This window comes from Pan troglodytes, chromosome 6 (genome assembly GCF_028858775.2).
Source record: "Pan troglodytes isolate AG18354 chromosome 6, NHGRI_mPanTro3-v2.0_pri, whole genome shotgun sequence".
NCBI classification, from domain to species: domain Eukaryota; kingdom Metazoa; phylum Chordata; class Mammalia; order Primates; family Hominidae; genus Pan; species Pan troglodytes.
Window position 1 is genome coordinate 143,609,057 of NC_072404.2, and position 20,108 is coordinate 143,629,164.

General features: G+C 51.1%; 1 long non-coding RNA gene and 1 other non-coding gene across 6 annotated transcripts in view; both read left to right on the plus strand.

Moving 5' to 3' along the window:
• Positions 1 to 20,108, plus strand: part of LOC134810570 (uncharacterized) — a 57,569-nt gene that overhangs the window by 28,111 nt on the left and 9,350 nt on the right. For 4 of the 5 annotated variants that reach the window (XR_010158989.1, XR_010158990.1, XR_010158986.1 and 1 more), the window contains 3 exons: positions 10,469 to 10,649; positions 11,697 to 11,861; positions 19,203 to 19,526. This is a non-coding gene — a long non-coding RNA (uncharacterized LOC134810570). The remainder of the gene's footprint in view (positions 1 to 10,468; positions 10,650 to 11,696; positions 11,862 to 19,202; positions 19,527 to 20,108) is intronic. The other variant, XR_010158988.1, reaches the window with a different exon arrangement.
• Positions 12,658 to 12,728, plus strand: MIR129-1 (microRNA mir-129-1). The gene has a single exon (NR_035643.1). It is a non-coding gene; the product is annotated as a microRNA mir-129-1 (primary transcript).

Below are 20,108 nucleotides of genomic sequence, written 5' to 3' on the forward strand. Positions count from 1 at the left end.
ATAAAGACATACCCAAGACTGGGTAATTTATAAAGAAAAAGAGGTTTAATAGACTCACAGTTCCTGTGGCTGGGGAGGCCTCACAATCATGGTGGAAGGTGAAAGTCATGTCTTACATGGCAGCAGGCAAGAGAGAAAATGAGAGCCAAGTAAAAGAGGAAACCCTTACAAAACCATCAGATCTCTTAAGACTTATTGACTACCATGAGAAAAGTATGGGGAAAACCACCCCCATGATTCAATGATCTCCCACTGGGTCCCTCCTTCAACATGTAGGAATTATGGAAGCTACAATTCAAGATGAGATTTGGGTGGGGACACAGCCAAACCATATAGATAACTTACATTGTTTCATGGGTCAGTTGGTCTCCGGTCATTTTTTAAAAATTATTTTTTCCTATGGTCTTCAGACTGGATCATTTCTGTTGATCTGTTTTCAAGGTAACTGTAGGCCCTTTGTTCTGCAGCCTCCAATCTGATATTAAGTTTATCCAGGAATTTTTAATTTTAGATCTCATAGTGTTCAGTTCTAGAATTTCCATTTGGATCTTTTTTATAGTTTCCAATTTTCTGCTAAAATTCTTACATTTGCTCACTCGTTATGTATATCTTTTTCTTTTAAATCCCTGACCATATTTATAATAGCTGTTTAAGAGTCTCTATCTACTAATTCTAACATCTCTGTTATTTGGGAGCCTGTTTCTCCCAAATATGTAACCATAGTTGTTACAATAAACAACTGTGGGTCTATTTTGCTTATCATGGACCACATTTTCCTGCTTCTTTTCATGTCTAAAGATGTTTTATTATATGCCCAATATTATGGATGATACATTGTAGGGAATCCAGTTTATATTTTCTTTCTTTAAAAGGTATTGAGTTTTGTTCTGGAACACATTAAATTACAGGTGGATCATCCTGATCCTGCCAGACTAGTTTTTTTTTTTTCTTTGCTATGTGTTTTTTCCTCAGTCCCAGAGTACAGCACCTACTCTAGCATATGGTTGTTACTCCTAAAGGTGTGGTTTTTTTCTGAGATTACTCCTAGATACTTGAAGTGCTCACTGAGGTCTCACTACTCTTTGCTGGACTAGAACTTTGTCTCTGGGCCCTGCATGAACTGTGGTAACCCTGTTCAGCTCTCAGCTCACAGCAGCCACTCTCTGATGGGCTTTGTGAAGTCTTTCCCTGTGTATAGCAACCTAGCCCTTAGCCAATCACCCACCAGGAACCCCTGTAGATGCTACAGTTTCCTTCTCACAGTTCTAGAGGCTAGAAGTACCAAATGAAGTTGTCTCTCTGTATGTCCAAATTTCCTCTTAGAAGGACACCAGTCAGATTAAATTAGGGTCCACCCTGACAATCTCATTTTTAACTTAATAACCTCTTTCCAGGCCTTATCTCCAACTGTAGTCTGAAGGACTTGGGGTCAGAGCTTCAACATACATATTTTGGGGGGACACAGTTCAGCCCATAACAGGTATACTGGCCCTCAAATTCCAGCCATTTCAGCAGCCCCGCAATCTGATCTCTGCCATCTAGAAAGTGCTGTGGGTAGAAATGTAAGGTAAATGCAGTTCTCACCTCATGTATTCCTCTTTCTCAACAATTACAGTCCTTCGGTGAAATGCTCTGCTGTGTGGAAAACAAAAACCAACACCAATTCCAGTCCTGTGCAGCCTGTGACCCAGTGACTGGAAACAGTTGTTCTGTATGTTTTGTTGTTCTGTATGTTTTGTTGTTCAGGTCTTGAGGGTGAGCCCAGTACTAGTGACTCCAACATGGCCAGCAGTGAAAGCCCAGCTGCAGGTTTTTGCCTTTTTGCCCCAGCTAAGTGGTAAAAATTACTCCCAATGCCAAATGGACTTTCCACACCGTGAGTTCAGGTTTTCTTTCCCTCATGCCACAGTCATGCTGTGGCACCCAGCAAATGGCTGGCACCCATTGGCCTCACTTGCCTCAAGTCTCCGCCCCAGTGTGCCTCGGTCTCCCCATCCTACAGACCTTGCATGGGGATTGGGCAAAAAACACCTTCCCCTTCACTTTTGTCATTGCTTTTCCTCCTTTGGCTTTATTTATTGCCCTAGAAAGAAGAAAGTCAGATTGCTACTGGAGGTAGGTCTGATGGGGAGATAGGCAGAGAGACCGAGGCAGGGACAGAAGAAGAAGACAGAGACCTAGAGAGGGAAATCCAAAGGAAAATAGTGAGGCAGAAGGAGAGGGGAGGCAGAAGAGGGTGGGAGAGGCAGCAGGTGGCTCTTCTTCAGGGCTTCATTTAGGCCTGTGCTTTGGGCCCCAAGTCTGGGTACAACCTTTGCAGAGACAGAATCATGACTTCCCATCTATTCTCCTAGGGATGTGCCAGGGTCCAGGGCCCTGGCTGGCTAATAGTAGAGACAACTTGAAGGTGGGTTTGCTTCCTGACTGTGGGTAGAAGGAGGTCAGGAGTAACTTTTCAGGGCCTCTTACATTCTTGTCCAGCAGCTGCCCCATGGGTGAGTCTGGAACCGCAACCCAGGAAGCTGTGTGGGTCACTGGAGGCCTCCTCGCCAGCCCAGATGAGGTCACTGTGTGGTGGGCAGGGCCTGGAGAGTGAATGCCTCTTCCAGAGCAGGCTGCCTCCTGGACAGAGCTGGAAAACCAGCCCAGATTCTCTGCTCCCCTCTCCCTGTCCCCAGACACTCTTCAGACCAGCTCCTCTGCTTGCATCTGTTTGAGCCAGCTCCCAGCTACCTGGCCATCCCCTTGCCCACAGTTATGAGCCCCCAGAACATCTCTGAGAGTTTCTCCAGGCAGGTCCAAGAGCGCAGCACCCTGGGCCACTCCTAGGGTCCAACAGCATAGTTTCTGGGGCCACTCCTAGGATGCAATAGCACAGCTCCCTGGGCCACTCCTAGGGTGCAATAGCATAGCTCCCAGGGCCACTCCCAGATGCAACAGCACAGCTCCCTGGGCCACCCCTATGGTCCAACAGCACAGTTTCTGGGGCCACTCCCAGATGCAACAGCACAGCTCCCTGGGCCACGCCTAGGGTGCAGTGTGTTCACCAGCTGCGCCATTCTGTGTTGCCTCTTGTCCCCTGCAAGTTCAGGGGATGATGCCTCCAGACCTGGTCTTCACTTGCAATGGGGAAGAGTTCTGTCTGCACATGTGAATATTTGACCTTTGAGAAAAGTTCTTTCTCCCTGAGGTCAGATCCCCCCAGTAAAGGATGACAGCTTTCAGGTTTTGAGGCCCCTCCCTTACCTCACAGTCCAAATTCCCAGATATAGCAAGTTCAGACGGGTGGAGTGGGCATGGGAGGTTGGATTTCTATTAGCATCAGAAAGAAACCAGGAAACTCTAAAATTATTAATAGAATGGAATTCTATAAACAGCCATATGTCGATTCATACACCATTCAGGGTATACAATAGTTATTTTTATCTAAATTATTTCCTGAACAAGAATAAGATTCAGATGTTAAATTAAACAACTGTTACTCTATTTAGTTTCATTTTATGGCTAATGAAACTATGAAGACAATAAGAACTTACAATAGATCCAGAAAATATTATTACTGAGCTGATAAAAAGAGTATAAATAGTGGCCTACAAATTAATGAGTAAAACTTGAATAAGAAATATTTCTGTTTTGCCGGGCACAGTGGCTCATGCCTGTAATCTCAGCACTTTGGGAGGCCAAGGTGTGTGGATCAGTTGAGCCCAGGAGTTTGAGACTAGCCTGGGAAACATGGCAAAATCCCATCTCTACCAAAAATGCAAAAATTAGCTGGGTGTGGTGGTGTGTGCCTATAGTCCCAGCTACTCAGGAGGCTGAGATGGGAGGATCACTTGAGCCCAGGGGGTTGAGGCTGCAGTGAGCAGAGATCACGCCACTGCACTCCAGCCTGGATGACAGAGTGAGACTCTGTCCCCCGCACCCCCGCCAAAAAAAAAAAAAGATAAAAAGGAAATATTTCTGTTTTAACATGAACTAAGGATGATAAACACTAAATGGAGAAAATTACCAGGGACAGCTTGTTCTCACGCAGGTGATAAATCAAGAAATATGAAACTAAAATGAAGAAAGATGTAAAAAGTCACTCACCAGGTGGTAAAGTCACAATATTATAATGCCTACTATGTAACAGCATCTATAGTATGCAGTAGTAGGTGGGATGCCCATTTGAAGAGACCCCTTCCCAGAGCTCTCTGGAAAGAGAAGGTCATTTGAGGTCATAGCAATTACAACAGGAATACAGAGGCTTTAAAGGGAGATCTCAGTTACTGCTGGCAAAACCCACTGCCACTCTTGAGGGCCCAAGAGCAGTAAGAGTCAGCCTCTGTAAGTGGCAGCAATGTGGCTCCTAGAAGAAGACACAGGTCCAAAATCAGCATTTGTGATGAGGCCTCACCCTTTGGGAGGCCAAGGCGGGCAGATCACTTGAGGTCAGGAGTTTCAGATGAGCCTGACCAACATAGAGAAACCTCATCTTTACTAAAAATACAAAAATTAGCCAGTTGTGGTGGCGGGCACCTATAATCCCAGCTACTCGGGAAGCTGAGGCTGGAGAATCACTTGAACCCAGGAGGCAGAGGTTGCTGTGAGCCAAGATCACGCCACTGCACTCCAGCCTGGGCGACAGAGTGAGACTCCTCAAAAAAAAAAAAAAAAAAAAAAGGAGGAAGCAGCAGCAGCAGCAGTGGACAGAAAGCACCCAGATTAGAACTTGGGCCCAGTGCTTCTGCTCTGCCTCTGTCCCCTGGTGGAGAGGGATGAGCTGTGTAAGGTCAGTTTTCCATAGACACTGACCAATCTTCTGCCTTCTGTTGACCTGAATCTTAGAATACTTGCAGACTCTGGATCCAGAGATGACCTCCAGTTTCCTGCCTCTAGTCCTTCCATCTTACCTTCCTCCTCCCCTCCTCCCTTTGTCCCTCTCTCTCTCCTCCTTTCCGTCTTTCCTCCCCTCCTCCTTTCTTTCCATCCTTCTTCCCTTGTTTAATTCCTCCCTTCCTTCTTTCATTCCATCAACACTTACTATGGGTACTGGGCATATAGCAGCTAACAAGATGACACTTCCGTCCTCATGGATTTATAGTCCAGTGGGACAGACATTAAACAAACAAAACTATCACAGTGGTACATATGTATTTGCAAAAGGAGATTAAGTGCTAGGAAGTAGTACAGGGTGCTGTGTAACCGACTAACAGGGTGGATTGAATTTGGGTGCTGGGAAGGTCTCTCAGGGGGAGTGATAATTAAGCTCCCTGTGGCAGGTTGCATGGGAGTTATCCAGGCGGAGTGGGAGGGAGGTTGTTCCTGGCAGAGGGGACGGCAAGGGCAAAGGCCCAGAGGCAAGGAGCTGGGAGACAAAACACTGGGAGACAGGGAAAGACTGACACAGGAGGAGCTGGGGAGTAGGCAGGTGATCAGGAGTGATTTAATTTTAAGAGTGGCAGGAAATGATTTAAAGGTTTTTTAGGCAGTGGAGGAGCTTAAGCAGATTTGCATTAAAGAATTAGAGCCACTCGGAAGGCTGAAGCAGAGGCAGGAGGATCCTTGAGCCCAGGAGTTGGAGTCCAGGCTGGGCAGCATAGGGAGACTCCACCCCCCCGCCCCATCTTTAAAAAAAAGAATTTAAAAAGTTACTGTGGATGCAGAGAAGCGCATGGATTAGTGGGGCAAATGTGGGTTTGGAGTGACCAGGAAGAATGCCACTGTGGCCAATAAGATGGCGAGGGCACGGTGGTCTTCTTCAGGGCAGGGCAGTAGGGTGGCAGGAGACACGTGGGTAGATTCAGAAGACGTTTAGGAGTTGGACCCTGAGACTTTTGAGAAACGGGGGGGTGAGGAAGTGAAGGTGGCCGTGGTGGCAGGAGCAGCCAGGAGGATGGAGGCTCCCTTCACTGAGGTAGGGACACCCCCTCCTTTGTGTCTGAAACTCTCCCTGTTTTACAGTTAAAAGGCGTTAGCGCTGGCCTTTGAGACAGACTCACTGAGCCACCCAAGGTCACCCGGGCAGCGGTCACAGTTGGGACTGAACGCAGGGGCTCTACCTGTGCCAGGTGTCCACACCTCGGTGGCGCTCGGCCGCCTGACCTCCGCTTGGAGTTCCCGGCTCAGGGCAGGGGGTCGCGTCCCTGCGGTCTCTGGAGGCCACGCCCCACCCGGGCCCACCGGGGTGGGCGTGGCTCCGTGGCTCCCTGGCGCTGAGGCGCCTCCTTCCCAGGTGGGCGGGGCTCCTGCCGGGTCGGTTCCCGCAGGCTGCCCGCGGACCCCAGCCACTTGGCCAGGCTGCAGGGACAGTGCGAGGAGGCGCTCAGCCTGGACCACAGCGGAGGTGTGCAGGACTCAGCGAGGCCGCCAAGCTTGTACGCCTCCTTCCTCCGCCAGCTTCTCTGTCTGCCTCCCACTGTCCCTATTCTGCCCTTCACAGATCGTCGTCATTATCAAGTCCTACACTTTGAGAGCAGAAAACGACCCCGTACGTGGTGGGTCTCCGACATCTGTTTATTACGTTGGACCGCATGCTGCATATGATCCAGCCACCTCGCTCTACTCCTGTGGCTGCCCTTCGTCCTCGTCGCCGGGACCCCTCTCCCTGCCTCCCAGACGACCTGTGCCTTACCCCTTCCTGTCTCTTATATTCTCATAAATTTGCTGCCTCCTATCCTACGTCCGTCCTTCGGGGTCAGCCTCCATCCATTACCTCTCAGCAGCATTGCGAAGCCTCTGTTTTCTCCCCGACCTGCAGCAGCCTCTACCTCCTCCAGTCAATTTCGCAGGTTTTTCCCAAAACCTTCAGAGACTGCCCATTGCCTGTAGAGGAAAAGCAGGCTCTTCGCCTGGCACGGACCACCAAGGTTTGCCTGAACATCCTTTCCCACCTTTTCTCTCACTTCTCCCCTTCCTGTGCCTACAAATCAGCCCCTCTGTGTATGTCTCGGCCTTGAGCCTTGGCTTCTGCCATTCTCTCTCCTCCTCCTCGTCTCAGAAATTAAAACCCCTCCCATCCTTCCCAGCTCAGCTCAAATATTACCTCTTTGGTGAAGCCTCCTTTCCTCCTCCCCTTCACCCCTTTCAGCCTGGAGAATCTTCTTCCCCAGGCCTTGCAGTACTGGGACCCTCCTCCAGTCCCCATGGATGCTGATTTTGCCCCATCATTATTTGTGCTGGTGCCATGGGAAGAAGCGGCCCAGGAGAAAGATCAGGCTCCAGGAGAGGCTGATGCGCTTGCTTCAGGATGTTTAGTTGGAAGGGCTCCGGGCACCCAGGGAGAAATGTCCACACTTCCCTTCTAATCTGGGGGCCCCTAGAGGACAGGGTCTGTGGTGGGCTTGTCTCTACATCCCCAGCTCCCAGCACAGAGCAAGGCGTGCGCAGGCACTCATTGACGTCTGCCAAGCCAACAACTGAGGAGCAGATGTAGGGCCCAGAGGCACCAGCTGCAGGGATTCAGGGAAAGGGATTAAGGTACCAAGGGAAGTTCCAGGAAAGAGGAGAGATTGATCTATCTCCACTCAGCAGGCAAGGGTTTGGATGGGGAAAGGGAGGAGGAGGGTGGATGGCGAAGACTTTCTGACAGAGGAGGAAGGAATTTCTGGAGGAGGGGTGGGAGGTAAGCTGGGACCATGGCTGGGCTTGGGAGGAGGGACAGTGCAGGATCTGGTGGTCCTGTCTGTGCAGAGGGTGCCAGGCAGAAGAGCTGGTGGGACAGGGTGGGGCACACATTTGAGCCAGAAGGAGATCCAACCTCACCACCCTGTGCCCTGTGCGATCTCAGATGCTGGTTGGGGTCCCTCACCCCTTATCCTCTTCAGGGGAGTGGCCTGAGGAAAGTCCTTTTCAGAACCTGGTCCAAAAGCCTGCGTGGGAAGAAAGCGGGAGAGGGAAGCTGAAGACCTCTGTCCATGCGCCAGCTCATGTTTTATGCTTGCCAAGTCCCAGGAGGGACACGGGGAAGGTGGGAATCTCAGCCAAGTACACAGCTTATTCCCGGAGGGGCGACGGGCCACAATCAGGAGGTTGGGCTGGTGGGGCGGGTGGCAGGGGGTCCGAGAGGCTTGTGGAGGCAAAACCTGAGGACTGATCTGAAACAGGGGCAGGGGGAGGAATCACAGTTGGCAGACAGGAGCGAGCCTGTGAGGTATGTGGCTGTGTCCACTGTCCTTGAACAGAGGTGATTGCCAAGGGGACAAGCTGGGACTGAAACCAGCTCTGGCTACGAGCCCGGCCACACTGGCAGGTCTGGGAGAGGGGGCCCCTTTCTCTCATTTGCACGAAGGCTCTGTTGGGGCTAGTGGGGCCCTGCTTGGGTCCCCTTTTTGCCCTCCCAAACTCCCCTACCCTCCCTTGCCCCTCCTCCTCCCTTTCCTCCTAACAGGCTCCTAACAGGCTCAAAAGCCTGTTTCCCCCTCCCCACTCCCACTTCAGTGAAATGCAGTGAGTTCTGAGGAAAGGCTCCATCTCAGCCATTTTCACCTCCATAGGAAGATGCTTTCTGCTCTGTTTCCTGTTACCTTTGCAAGGAAAGCTTCCTCCCTATTAAGTGGAAGTGGGAGGGAGCAGTTTGGAGGGGTGAGAGTTGGGGGTTTCCTATGGCCCCCTTGTCACTTATAGGGAGAAACCCTCCTACCACGAATGCCTAGACGGGGTCGAGTGTTGGCCGGAAAAGCTCTGGAGGGTTGCTGGTTTGGGAGGAAAGGCTGTGAATTGTTTTCAACAAGCATAGGCTTCTGCAGCAGGAGGACCCACACAAGGGCTGGTTTCTGTTAATGAAGCAACTGGAAATGTGAGCCTCTGACGTCTGAGCCAGCCTGTGTGGATGGTCCGAGAAGTGGGGGGTGGAGAGAATGAGGCCGATGTTTAGTTGCTCCACACATCTGAGTGTTCTCTGTGTTTGCCAAGCACAGTCTCAACCTTGGGTTCATTTCATCTGTGAGTTTATTCAGTAAATACTTATTAAGCACCTACTATGTGCCAGGCACACTTCGAGGCACAGAAAATGTAGCAACGATGAAGACAGATGGGGTCCTGCCTCATGGCAACAAATTATAAAATAGAGTGTCTGGTTGTGAAATGTGAAGTCTAACCAAGTAGGTGAGGGCATAGAGAATGAGGACACACATGTGTGCACACATATGTATAAAGACATTTATTGTAAGGAATTGGCTCACACAAATATGGAGGCTGACAAGTCCCAAGAGCTGCTAGGCTCAAGACCCAGGAAGGGTTGATGTTCAGTTCAAGTCTGAAGGCTGGAAAAAAATAATGTCCCAGCTCGAAGACAGCCAGGCAGAGAGAGTTCTCTCTTACTCAGCCTTTCTGCTCTGTTCAGGCCTTCAACTGATTGGGTGAGGTCCCCCCACATTAGGGAGGGTGATATGGTTTGGCTCCGTGTCCCCACCCAAATCTTATCTCGAACTGTAATCCCCACATGTCCAGGGAGAGACCTGGTGGGAGGTGATTGGAACATGGGGGTGGTTTCCCCCATGCTGTTCTCTGATAGTGAGGGAGTTCTCAGAGATCTGATGGTTTTATAAGGCAGTTTTCCCTGCTCTTGCTCTCTCTTTCTCTGTTACCTGCTGCCATGTAAGGCATGCCTGCTTCCCCTTCCGCCATGATTGTAATTTTCCTGAGACCTCCCTAGCCATGCAGAACTGTCAGTCAATTAAGCCTCCTTTGTTTATAAGTTACCCAGTCTCAGGTAGTATCTTTATAGCAGTGTGAAAACAGACTAATACAGAGGGCCATCTGTGTTATGCAGTCTACTGATTCAGATGTTAATCCCATCCAGAAACACCCTCAGAGACACACCCAGAATAATGTTTGACCAAATACCTGGGCAGCCTGTGGCCCAGTCAAGTTGACACCTAGAATTCACCATCACAGCTTCTCTGAGAAGGTATCACTTTGAGAAGAAACCTAGTGAGGAGTGGGGGTGAGCCATGGGGTTGAGCCATGGGGATCTATAGGAGAAGAGCATTCAAGCAGTGGTGACAGCATGCGCAAAGGCCCTGAGGCAGAGGCATGGTTGGCCACGTGAGGCCCAGCAGGGAGGCCAGTGTGTCTGGAAAGGAGTGAACATGATGGGTGGAAGGGGAACATGGTCCAAGAGGCAGCAGAGAGTGGGGTCTGGGTGGGGTGCACACAAGATTGTGCCTGGCTTTATCATCGATGGTAGGGACTGTGGATTTTATTCTGAGTCAGATGGGAAGATATTGGCAGGGGAGGGGGGTGGAGGGTTTAAGCAGAGGAGAGACTGGTCTGACATTGTTTTTATTTATTTATATTTATATATACTTTTTTAGAGATGGGATCTCACTCTGTCACCCAAGCTGTAGTGCAGTGGTGTGACCGTGGCTCACAGCAGACTTGAACTCCCGGCCTCAAACCGTTCCCCCCACTTCAGCCTCCTGAACAGATAGGACTACAGGTGCGTGCCACCACACCCAGCTAACTTTTTAATTTTAATTTTTTGCAGGGACAGGGTCTGCTATGTTGTCCAGGCTGGTCTCAAATTCCTTGCCTCAAGCGATCCAACTGCCTCAGCCTCCTGAGTCACTGGGATTACAGGCATGAAGACATTGTTTTCAAGGGATCACTCTGCTTTGTGGAGACTAGACTGTGAGGAGCAAGCCTCGAAAGGGGAGAGCTGTTTCGAGGTAAGAGATGGTGGCTGGTGGAGGGGGTGAGAAGCAGGTCAGAGTCTTTTCAAAGACATAACAATGTTTGCTGATGGAGAGGTAAAGTGACAGGAAGGAGCCAGAGAGGACTCTGAGGTTTTTGCCCTAAAGCTGGAAATAGGACTTTCATTTCCTGATGTAGGAACAGGTGAGATCCCACAGGGAAAGCCCACAGCACTGTGCTTCAAGTGAGCACTGGATACACGGAAGTGCCGGACATGCAGAATCCACGGAGGAGAAGCCTTGGAAGAGGAGGCCCCCGGGGATGCCAAGAAGAGAGCACCCTCGGTGGGGGCAGGCCCCTGTGTAGGTGCCGGAGGGACCTGCCATGCTCCCCGCTGCCCTCACTAGCCCTGCCTAGTGGCCCAGGCTCTTTGGCCTGTGTGGCTCAGCTCAAGCCCACCAGGAGGGTGTCCGCGCCCCGCCACCACGAATCAATATTGTCCCTGTGTTGGTTCTGCCCCAGGCTGCAGCAAAGAAGGTGGGGCAGGAGGGGGTTAGGGACTGGAGTTCCAAGAGATTTCATGGGAACCATGCCGGTGGGGGTGGGACCCAGCGATCCCAGGAGCAGCCAGCGCGGAAAGCTGGCTGTGGGCAATTCTCCATTCCGTGGAAGACCACAGTGCCCCCTCAAGGTGTACCTGGCTGCTGCCCCAGAGTTGCTGCCAGGTACAGGGGCTAGGGCTCCAAGATGAGCAGCTAAGAAGGGGAGGCCTGCTCCATGGGCAAGAAAGGGTTTTCTCCTCTTACTCCTGACAGTAACGCAGGCCAACCCATGGGGAGGCAGATGGATGCCTGTCCCGGCACAGGCACCCTCAGAGTCTCTCTGTCCCCAAGTTCTCAACTGCAGCCTGCTCCACAGCCACACCCTCCCATCCATGGCTACACACTCACATTCTGGGCCTCTTCCCTGGACCAGATTGCACAGCAGGGCCATTCTCTCCAGTGCCTCCAGCTGGCCCCTGCTGACAAGCCCGTGTTGTGTCATGTTGGGAGTCTGGGCAAGGCACGAGGTCCCCTCTCTAGCAGGTCCCGATGGCTCCTCCACACCTTCAGGAAAAGCAAGAGATAAACCATTGCATGCTGAGCTCTGCAGGGAACTGGAGGCGGACACCATCCATTCTGCAAACCTGCAATGGTGACACTTCTGGGATCTCCTTGCCTCTTCCAGGGCTGCAGCCTCTAAGGCAGGTAAGACCCAGGCCAGGTTGGCTCGGGGACCTCTGTGTAGCATTGCTGACCTCATGTTATGGAAACAGGAGGCCACTGTGAGATGCGGGGCTTAGCTGCCACCTTGGAGAAACAGCTCATTTGAGACAGCCAGGAGCAATTTAATCAGGCTAAGTTGGCCTAGCCCTGGGACCCCTGCCTTCTCCATGACAGCAGCATCTGCTGAAAGCACATCAGAGCCCACACTTGCAAGTTCAAAGATGTCTGTCCCCAAGGTCTCAACCAGGGATGGCATCTTCTTCTTGGGGCACTTAGCATTTTGGGACTCTGGGAGAGTCCCCTGTGGGAACTGGGTGTACTGACACTGTGGAACCAAGGAAGCACCACGGCTGCAGAGAGACCCTGGGCCAGACCATCCGAATGAAGCCCAGGCACAGCAGAGGGCTCTGAGGAGGCGCAGCATGCAGGAGATGAAAGGGGAAAATGAAGGGGAGCCGCAGGTTCAAACTGCCCCTTCCCAGGAGTGAGCTACAGCTTGGCCACTTCTGTCTCATAAGAAGGAGGTTGTGACTTTGGGAGGTGGAGGGGGATTACAGCTGGGATTCCTGTTGCCTGCCTCCTGCCTCTGGGGCTCTCAGCTTTCTCTTCTCCCCAGGACTCTTTTCTTCCTCTCCCCCCACCACCTCCCCACTCCCCTCCTCCCCCTGGGTCCTGGCTCTGCCTCCCCGACCCAGTCTTCTTGGTACCAGCTAAGCCCTGGAGGGGCCACGGCCTCCCCTCCAGCCCCCCTGCCACGGGGTGGCTGCTGTCTCCTTTGGATCTTTTTGCGGTCTGGGCTTGCTGTTCCTCTCAACAGTAGTCAGGAAGCCCTTACCCCAAAAAGTATCTGCGGGAGGCCTTGTCCACAGGGGAGGCTGCCCCAAGGGCTCCAGGTGAGTCACAGCAAACCCAAGAACAGTGAATGGAACTGGGGTCTCCTGGCTCTCCCTTAGAGTTGCTGAGTGACTTTAAGTCCAGCACTGAGCCTCTCTGGGCCTCACTTATGCCACTCTTTTCATCATTTACCAGTTGGCAATGTCAAGTGAGAGATTCCACAGATAAGAAAAATAAAGGAGTGGCTCAATTACAGGCCAGGGAAAACCGCTTTGGTGGATGAAGGTCACACAGCTCTCCCAGCATTCTGTCCTCTGTATACAGATGATCTCCTTCTGAAATCCTTTTGGGGATGACCCCCTTCCACACCATGGACACTTCTGGGTGGGTTGTCACTCAAGAGGTCCTGCCCTCTTCTGCCCACTGGGTGGACACAATAATTGAAATCTGTAAAGGATACTGAGATTGGGAACAAAATAATTGATGCTGATTGATCCCAGCAGTGTATGGCGAGAAGATGACAAGCTTCCGCTGACTGTATCACTGACTTGCCTAATGTCTGCCCTGCCCTGGCCTGGATCTTAACCGCGCCCTTCATTCTGTGAACTACCCCCAAATCCTTCAAATGAAGTCCTTGATTGCTTGTTGGAGTAGATAATATTGCTTGCTGAGGATCCAGAGACCTCTAGAGAGAGGAGGTGGAATTGCACACCCTGGGAAAGAGGAAGGTGTGACTTACCATCCCTGGGGGAGGCCCCACAGGTGTCAGCCCCCAGGGGGCAGGGGACTGACAGGGGACAGAGCTGAGAGCAGGGGTCATATACAAGAGTTGGGTTGGGGGCCTAAGGAAACTTCCCCAAAGGTGAGAACCATGTTGGGATAAAGGACAGAGGAGGACCTATATGATATGGACAGAAGTGAAATACAGCTAAGTGGGGTCCTCACCTCTAAAGAGGCCAGGGGCCGGGCACATCTGTAATCCCAGCACTTTGGGAAGCCGAGGTGGACAGATCACTTGAGGTCAGGAGTTCAAGACCAGCCTGGCCAACATGGTGAAACCCCGACTCTTACTAAAAATACAAAAATTAGCTGGGCATGGTGGCGCAAGTCTGTAATTGCAGCTACTTGGGAGGCTGAGGCAGAGAATCGCTTGAACCAAGGAGACAGAGGTTGCAATGAGCCGAGATTGCGCCACTGCACTCCAACCTGGGTGAGAGAGCAAGACTCTGTCTAAATAAATAAATAAATGGGGCAGAAAACAGGTTATGCCAATTACAGGTGGTTGTAGATTCCCAGTCCCTCCTCCTCATGCCGGATAGTTGGGAGATCGACACTGCAGCCGCGGTGAGGCCACGGTAGGTCAGGAATGACCACACGGACATCCATCTTGCTGTCCACCACTGACAATGAGATGGATGACCAGGCTCCCGAGTGCTGAGTGCCGTAGTGCTCTCCAGCCAGGAAATGGCCAGGGGCCAGGGACCCTCCTTATCTGGAATCCTCCCACTCGGCCCTGGGGTGGCCACTTGTGCCGAGACAGCCCAAGGTGGGGGGCGTGGCATCAGGCCTCCCCAAGGCCTTTACTGCTGCAGAGCCACAACCCTCAAGAAACAAGGCCCTTGGAAGATTCCTTCCCTAAGCAGAAGCTGCTGGCGGCCATTTTAAGGCAATATGTGAGCTGGCGTGTCACCTGCAACTGAGTTCAGAGGTGCTAAAGGATCCTGAGTGGGGCTGGGGGTTTGCTGTGGAGGTTCAGGAAGAAAGGCCGGGTTTACGGGTCCAGGAACAATTACTGCAGATTTGTGAGGCCAACCGAGCCCCCACTAGGTGACAGCCAGACAGCAGTGGGAGAAGGGACGATGGCGACGAGCAAAACGGCACGGCTGAATAACACCTGTGACCACGGGAGCTCCTGCCGCTGATGCTATCCCGACCCTCCCCATCCCACCCAGCTGCAAAGCAGTTCTTGCTCTGCCACCTGCTGCCAACATGCGGGTGGGAATGCGTGTGTAGCTCAAGGGTGGCATCGTGTGGTCATAGTGGGGTAGTGCACCTCACAGCTTCCAAAGAGCTTCATTCTGCGGAGTCACTCAAGGAATTTTGAGTCTATGTGCCAGACTCTGTTCTAGGACTGCAAGATCTTTCCTAACAGAATCAGAGTTTTCGTGAGGAGCAGTCTTGAGGGGTGCAGAGCCTGAGAGGGGAAGGGGAGAAGAGAAGGAGAGAAGGAGGGGAGGTGGGAGGGGGAGGGTTGCTAGAGCCCCTTGGTGAGCGTGTCTACAGCCAGGCTGCTCTAGGGCACCTTTCAAAGTGGCTTCTGGGTCCACATCTCAGGCATTTGATGACTTAACCCTTTGCATGAGCCTCGCAAATTGCAACTCAAATCCCTGCCACCCTGGAGAACCTGTTCCCTCCAGAGGGAGAGGGACTCGGGAGAGGCACTATTCCAAAAAGGCGCCTGTTCCAATGTTAAAGGAAAGAACCCAGACTTCAGAATCAATCCGATCTGGATTCAAATCTCAGGTTGTCCCTGCGCCAGCTATGTGGCCTCAGGAAAGTCCTTAGCCCTCTCTGTGCCGCGGTGTCCTCATCTGTAAAACAGGGAAAATCATGCCCCTCTGACAGGGCGGTGGGTTCTAGTCAGTGAAATAATGTCAGGACAATGGATGGTCCCCACCATAAAAAGCAAGGCCCCCGATTCTGTGTCCAGGGGTATCAGCTCTGGGGGGCATCTGCTTGGCTGCTCATGAGTGACTGTCTTTCCACAGTTGTGTGGATGTGTCTGGCATTTAGCAGCCGGTTGTTTGAAATCAGCCATGGAGTTTTGCCCCCTGCTTTATTGCTCCCAAGCAGGTTCCTCACCTGCCGAGCGCCTGCGGCTGTGTGCCAAAGGCTGAGTGTGCCACAGCGAGGAGCAGCTGCCAGACCTGGAGTGAGCAGAGGGAGAAACTGGACTTCAGAATAATCAGAGCTGGATGCTAATCTCAGGTCCCACCTGCACTAGCTGTGTGGTCTCGGGAGAGTCTTACGGGTGGGAAGGACCAGGGCCTTGTGGGCTGAGAGGCTTGGGGAAGCCAGGGGGAGCCAGGTCCCCTCAGTGCTCTCGAAGAAGCGGCAGTGGTGTTGGAACTCCCAGAGCTGGAGAGGCTCAGGCCGGGAAGGGCTGTCCTGACCTGCGGGCCATCATGGCCTTTCGGGGAGGGAGGGAGGAGATGGAGAGGTGGCACAGAATTGACAAAGGAAAGGCAGGAATGAAAAGGAAGGTGGGGGAGTGTGGAAGGCAAAATGAGAAGTCTCTCCGGGTGGCTGATGTCACCCTTTCTGATTGCCCGAGGTGCCAGCAGGGGCACCTCTGCAAGGTGTCCCCTCTCCCAGGAGGCTGAGACCAGGATCTGATCCAAGCTGGGCCACCAGGAGAGAGTGGCCTGAACTAGTCTCCATCATGCTCTGGGCCTGGGTTTCTGCATTTGTAAAATGAGAGGAATGTGCTGGATCAGATACAATCTCCTCTCCCACCAGGCCCACCCCACACTCGGCAGGAAAGCAAGGACTGGGGCCCCAACAGCTGTCCTTGAGAGTGGGAGCCGCTGAGGGCACAGGAAGGAGTTTTGGGGGTGGCAGGCAGGCAAGCAGGCAGGATGGGAATGCCAGGCTCTCAGGGGAAGGAACCAGATAAATCATCAGCAAGGAAAACCTATAGGTTTCCCCAAAGTACAATTTGAATAGAAATGTCAAAATGTACCTGGAGTTATTACACCCTGTAATCCTAATGACATATAATCCTATACACCAACAGGATAATATCACGAGTGTGTGTGGCAACACTGCCGCATGTTAATCCTGCCTGCCTCCTGGGATGATCTTTCTCATCCCAGCAGAGCCTACAGAGCCTCCTTTGTTCTTCCCAGAAGTGGCCTCATCGGGCTGGACCTGGGGGAGGTGACCAAGGAAGTGAAAATCAAAGAGCCCAAGGAATGAAGCTGGCATGGCGCTAGTCAGGGGATGGACAGGTGTGGTTTGGTGCTTTCATTTTTTGCCTAATCTGGATGCATCCTAAGTCCCCTGGAAGTTGCCAACCCCACATCAGCATCTGTGTTGAGGACCGTCTTCTCTCCCCGCCTACCCCCGCCCCTAACCCTTTCCTTCTCTCTCATTCTTCCTTTCCTGTATCCTTCCCTTTCTTCCCCAGCATCTATGCTCTGTTCTGCCAGGAGCACTCTCGGAGATATGGTTCGTTCTCTTGAGAGGGAAAGCCTCCTGGGACTCGCGTGCACCCATCCTGTCCAGCTGCGCTCCTTAGTTGCAGGCCCTGGAGCCAGGGAAGGCGGGAGTGGACTTTCGCCTGAGGCAGCAGCTGCGTGGTTAGTGGTCTGTGGCCAGGGGGGCATTCAAGGTAGGGCACAGAACTTCCAGGCCAGGGCACCAGCCCAAAATAGAGCCCTGGTTTGCTTTATCTACCGTGTAGCCTGTGCTGGTCCCCATGACATAAGCTTCTTTTGCTGTGAGACAGGAAATCTCTTTCTAGGCTGCTGGGGAGATGAGATTTTTCAGGTCAAAGTCTCAGAGTCATTCACACAATCCAGGAATCTCTTCCCAAACTCCATACTCCTATGCTCAGCCCTCCAAGGCAGTGATTCTCGAAGTATGAACCACTTCAAGACCAGCAGCTCAGCACTACCAGGGATCTTATTAGAAATGCAAATTCTGTCAGGTGTGATAGCTCACACCAGTAATCCCAGCACTTCGGGAGGCCGAGGGGGCAGATCACTTGAGGTCAGGAGTTTGAAACCAGCCTGGCCAACATGGTGAAATCCTGTCTCTACGAAAAGTACAAAAATTAGCTGGGCATGATGGCGCATACCTGGAGTCCCAGCTACTCAGGAGGCTGAGGCAGGAGAATCGCTTCAACCCAGGAAGCAGAGGTTGCAGTGAGCTGAGGTTGCACCACTGCACTCCAGCCAGGACGACAGAGCAAGACTCCATCTCAAAAAAAAAAAAGAACAGAAATGCAAATTCTTAGATCCCAGTGCCAAGGGTGGCTGGAGACAGTTTGTAACATCTCAGGAGAACCAATTGCACGTGTCTCTTTCCTAACTCCACATTTAGTGACCATCACACTGGGGGCTTGAAATCAACCACGGTGAGAGTGTTTACACTGTGGAACATTACAAATCAGTGCTCATTTTTCTTTCTGAAAGCCCATTGTTAAACAGTTTCCAGCACACCACTGGACCCTACCCAGACCTACTGAACCAGAGCCCTGAAGGTGGAACCCCGCAATCTGTGTTTCAATAAGCTTTCCAGGTGATTCTGATGCACATTCAAGTTTGAGAATCACTGTTCCCATGGGCCAGCTCTAGTGGTATCATAAGAAAGAAAGGAATGTGGGGGTGCCCAAGGAGTAGGATTTCACAAGGAAACTTTGGAAAAGGTAAAGAAAGAAGAGAGAAAGTAAACTAGGCCCTGGGGCCTTCCTCCAGGCAAAGAGGCAACCAGGCACTTGGCAGGAAATACCCCTGGACGGAGATGAGACCTGCAGCCCCGGGGAATGGAAGGAGGAAAGAGAATCTGGTGAGTAGGTGGGATGCAGCCAACGTCAAATAGGTCATTTTTCCACGTAACCGGATGAGGGAGATGGCGTCAACTACTCTAAGTCATGAGATCGGAAGGGCACAGGATAATTGGCTGGGAAAATGCTCCTTTGGGTGCATATTTCTGTAACGAAGAAAAACACATTTATGAGCATTTGTTTTGTTTGTTTGAGGCAGGGTCTCACTCAGTCACCCAGGCTGGAGTGCAGTGGCACGATCATGGCTCACAGCAGCCTCAAACTCCTGGGCTCAAGCAATCCTCCTGCCTCAGCCTTCCCAGTAGCTGGGGCTACAGGTGCACACCACCATGCCTGGCTAAGTTTTGTATTTTTGGTAAAGACAAAGTCTCACTATCTTGACCAGGCTGGTTTTGAATTCCTGGGCTAAAAGGATTCTCCCACCTCAGCCTCTCAAAGTGCTTGGATTACACGTGTGAGCCACCATGCCTAGCCATGAGCATTTCACTGAAGATAGAAGGAAGAGAAATCCTACGAAGTGTTTTTCAGGGAAGGGATGAAAATGGAAAATCCTAGTAAATGCTCATTACTACTCATGTAAATGTGTGCAAAATGCCACTGGAATTTTCTTTCCTTTTTTCCGTTGTGAAATATTTCAAACATATAGAAAAAGACAAGGAGTAATATAACAAAAGCCTTGTACCTACCACCAGAAATAGCAAGTGCTACCATTTTGCCACATTTATGTCAGATCATTTTTTAAAAGAAATAAGACAGCCCAGACACAGTGGCTCATGCCTGTAATCCCAGCACCTTGGGAGGCCGAGGTGGGAGGATTGCTTGAGCCTAGGAGTTTAAGACCAGCCTGGGCAACATAGCAAGACCCCATCTCTACAAAAAACAAAAAATTAATGGGGTATGGTTGTTTGTGCCTGTTTCAGCTACTCAGGAGGCTGAAGTAGAAGGACTGCTTGAGACTGGGAAGTTGAGGCTGCAGTGAGCCATGATCACGCTGCTACACTCCAGCCTAGGCAACAAAGTGAGACCCTGTCAAAAAAAAAAAAAAGGAAAAGAGGAAAGAAGAAATAGAGAAAGAGAGAAGAAAGAAAAAGAAAGAAAGAAAGAAGGAAGAAGAAAGAAAAAGAAAGAAAGAAAAAAGAAAGAAGGAAGGAAGGAAGAGAGAGAGAGAGAAAGAAAGGAAAAACCTTACAGACACAGTTGAAGTCTTTGTGCCCCTTTTCCTTCCTCCAACTGTCCTGAAGTTGGTAGGTATTCTCACACTGGTGCTCATACTTTACCATAGATGTATTACTCGTAAATTACACCTAGCATTGCTTTGAGTGCTTCTTAATTTATGTAAGTGATGTCACACTAAACCCACCATTCTGGAACCTACTTTTTTTTCAGCTAACATTGTGTTTCCAAGATCGGTCCATGTTGATGAATGATACATTCATTTTTACTGCTGAATAACATGAAACTGTACAAAGATACCACAATCCATCCACTCACCTACTGATAGACATTTGTTTCCAGTTTTTCACCATCACAAATGATTCTGCAGTGGACATCCTTGAACATGCTTCTGTAGAGTAGACCCCTACAAGTGGTGTTGCTGGGCCGCAGGGAAGATGCGTTCCAGTTATTAGACACGCTGTCAATTTACTCGCTAGCTTGGCTGAGCCAGTTCACGCTTGTGCCAGCAGCAGACAAAACAACCGAAAATGTTATTTATTCAGTGTGCTCTTGGATTGGGCTCTCTTCTGAATGCAAAACCAATTATAAGGATTTTCTCTAGTTCGTTCCTGACCTTTGTTCTCCAATTCTACTTTCCCTTAAAGTCTTAA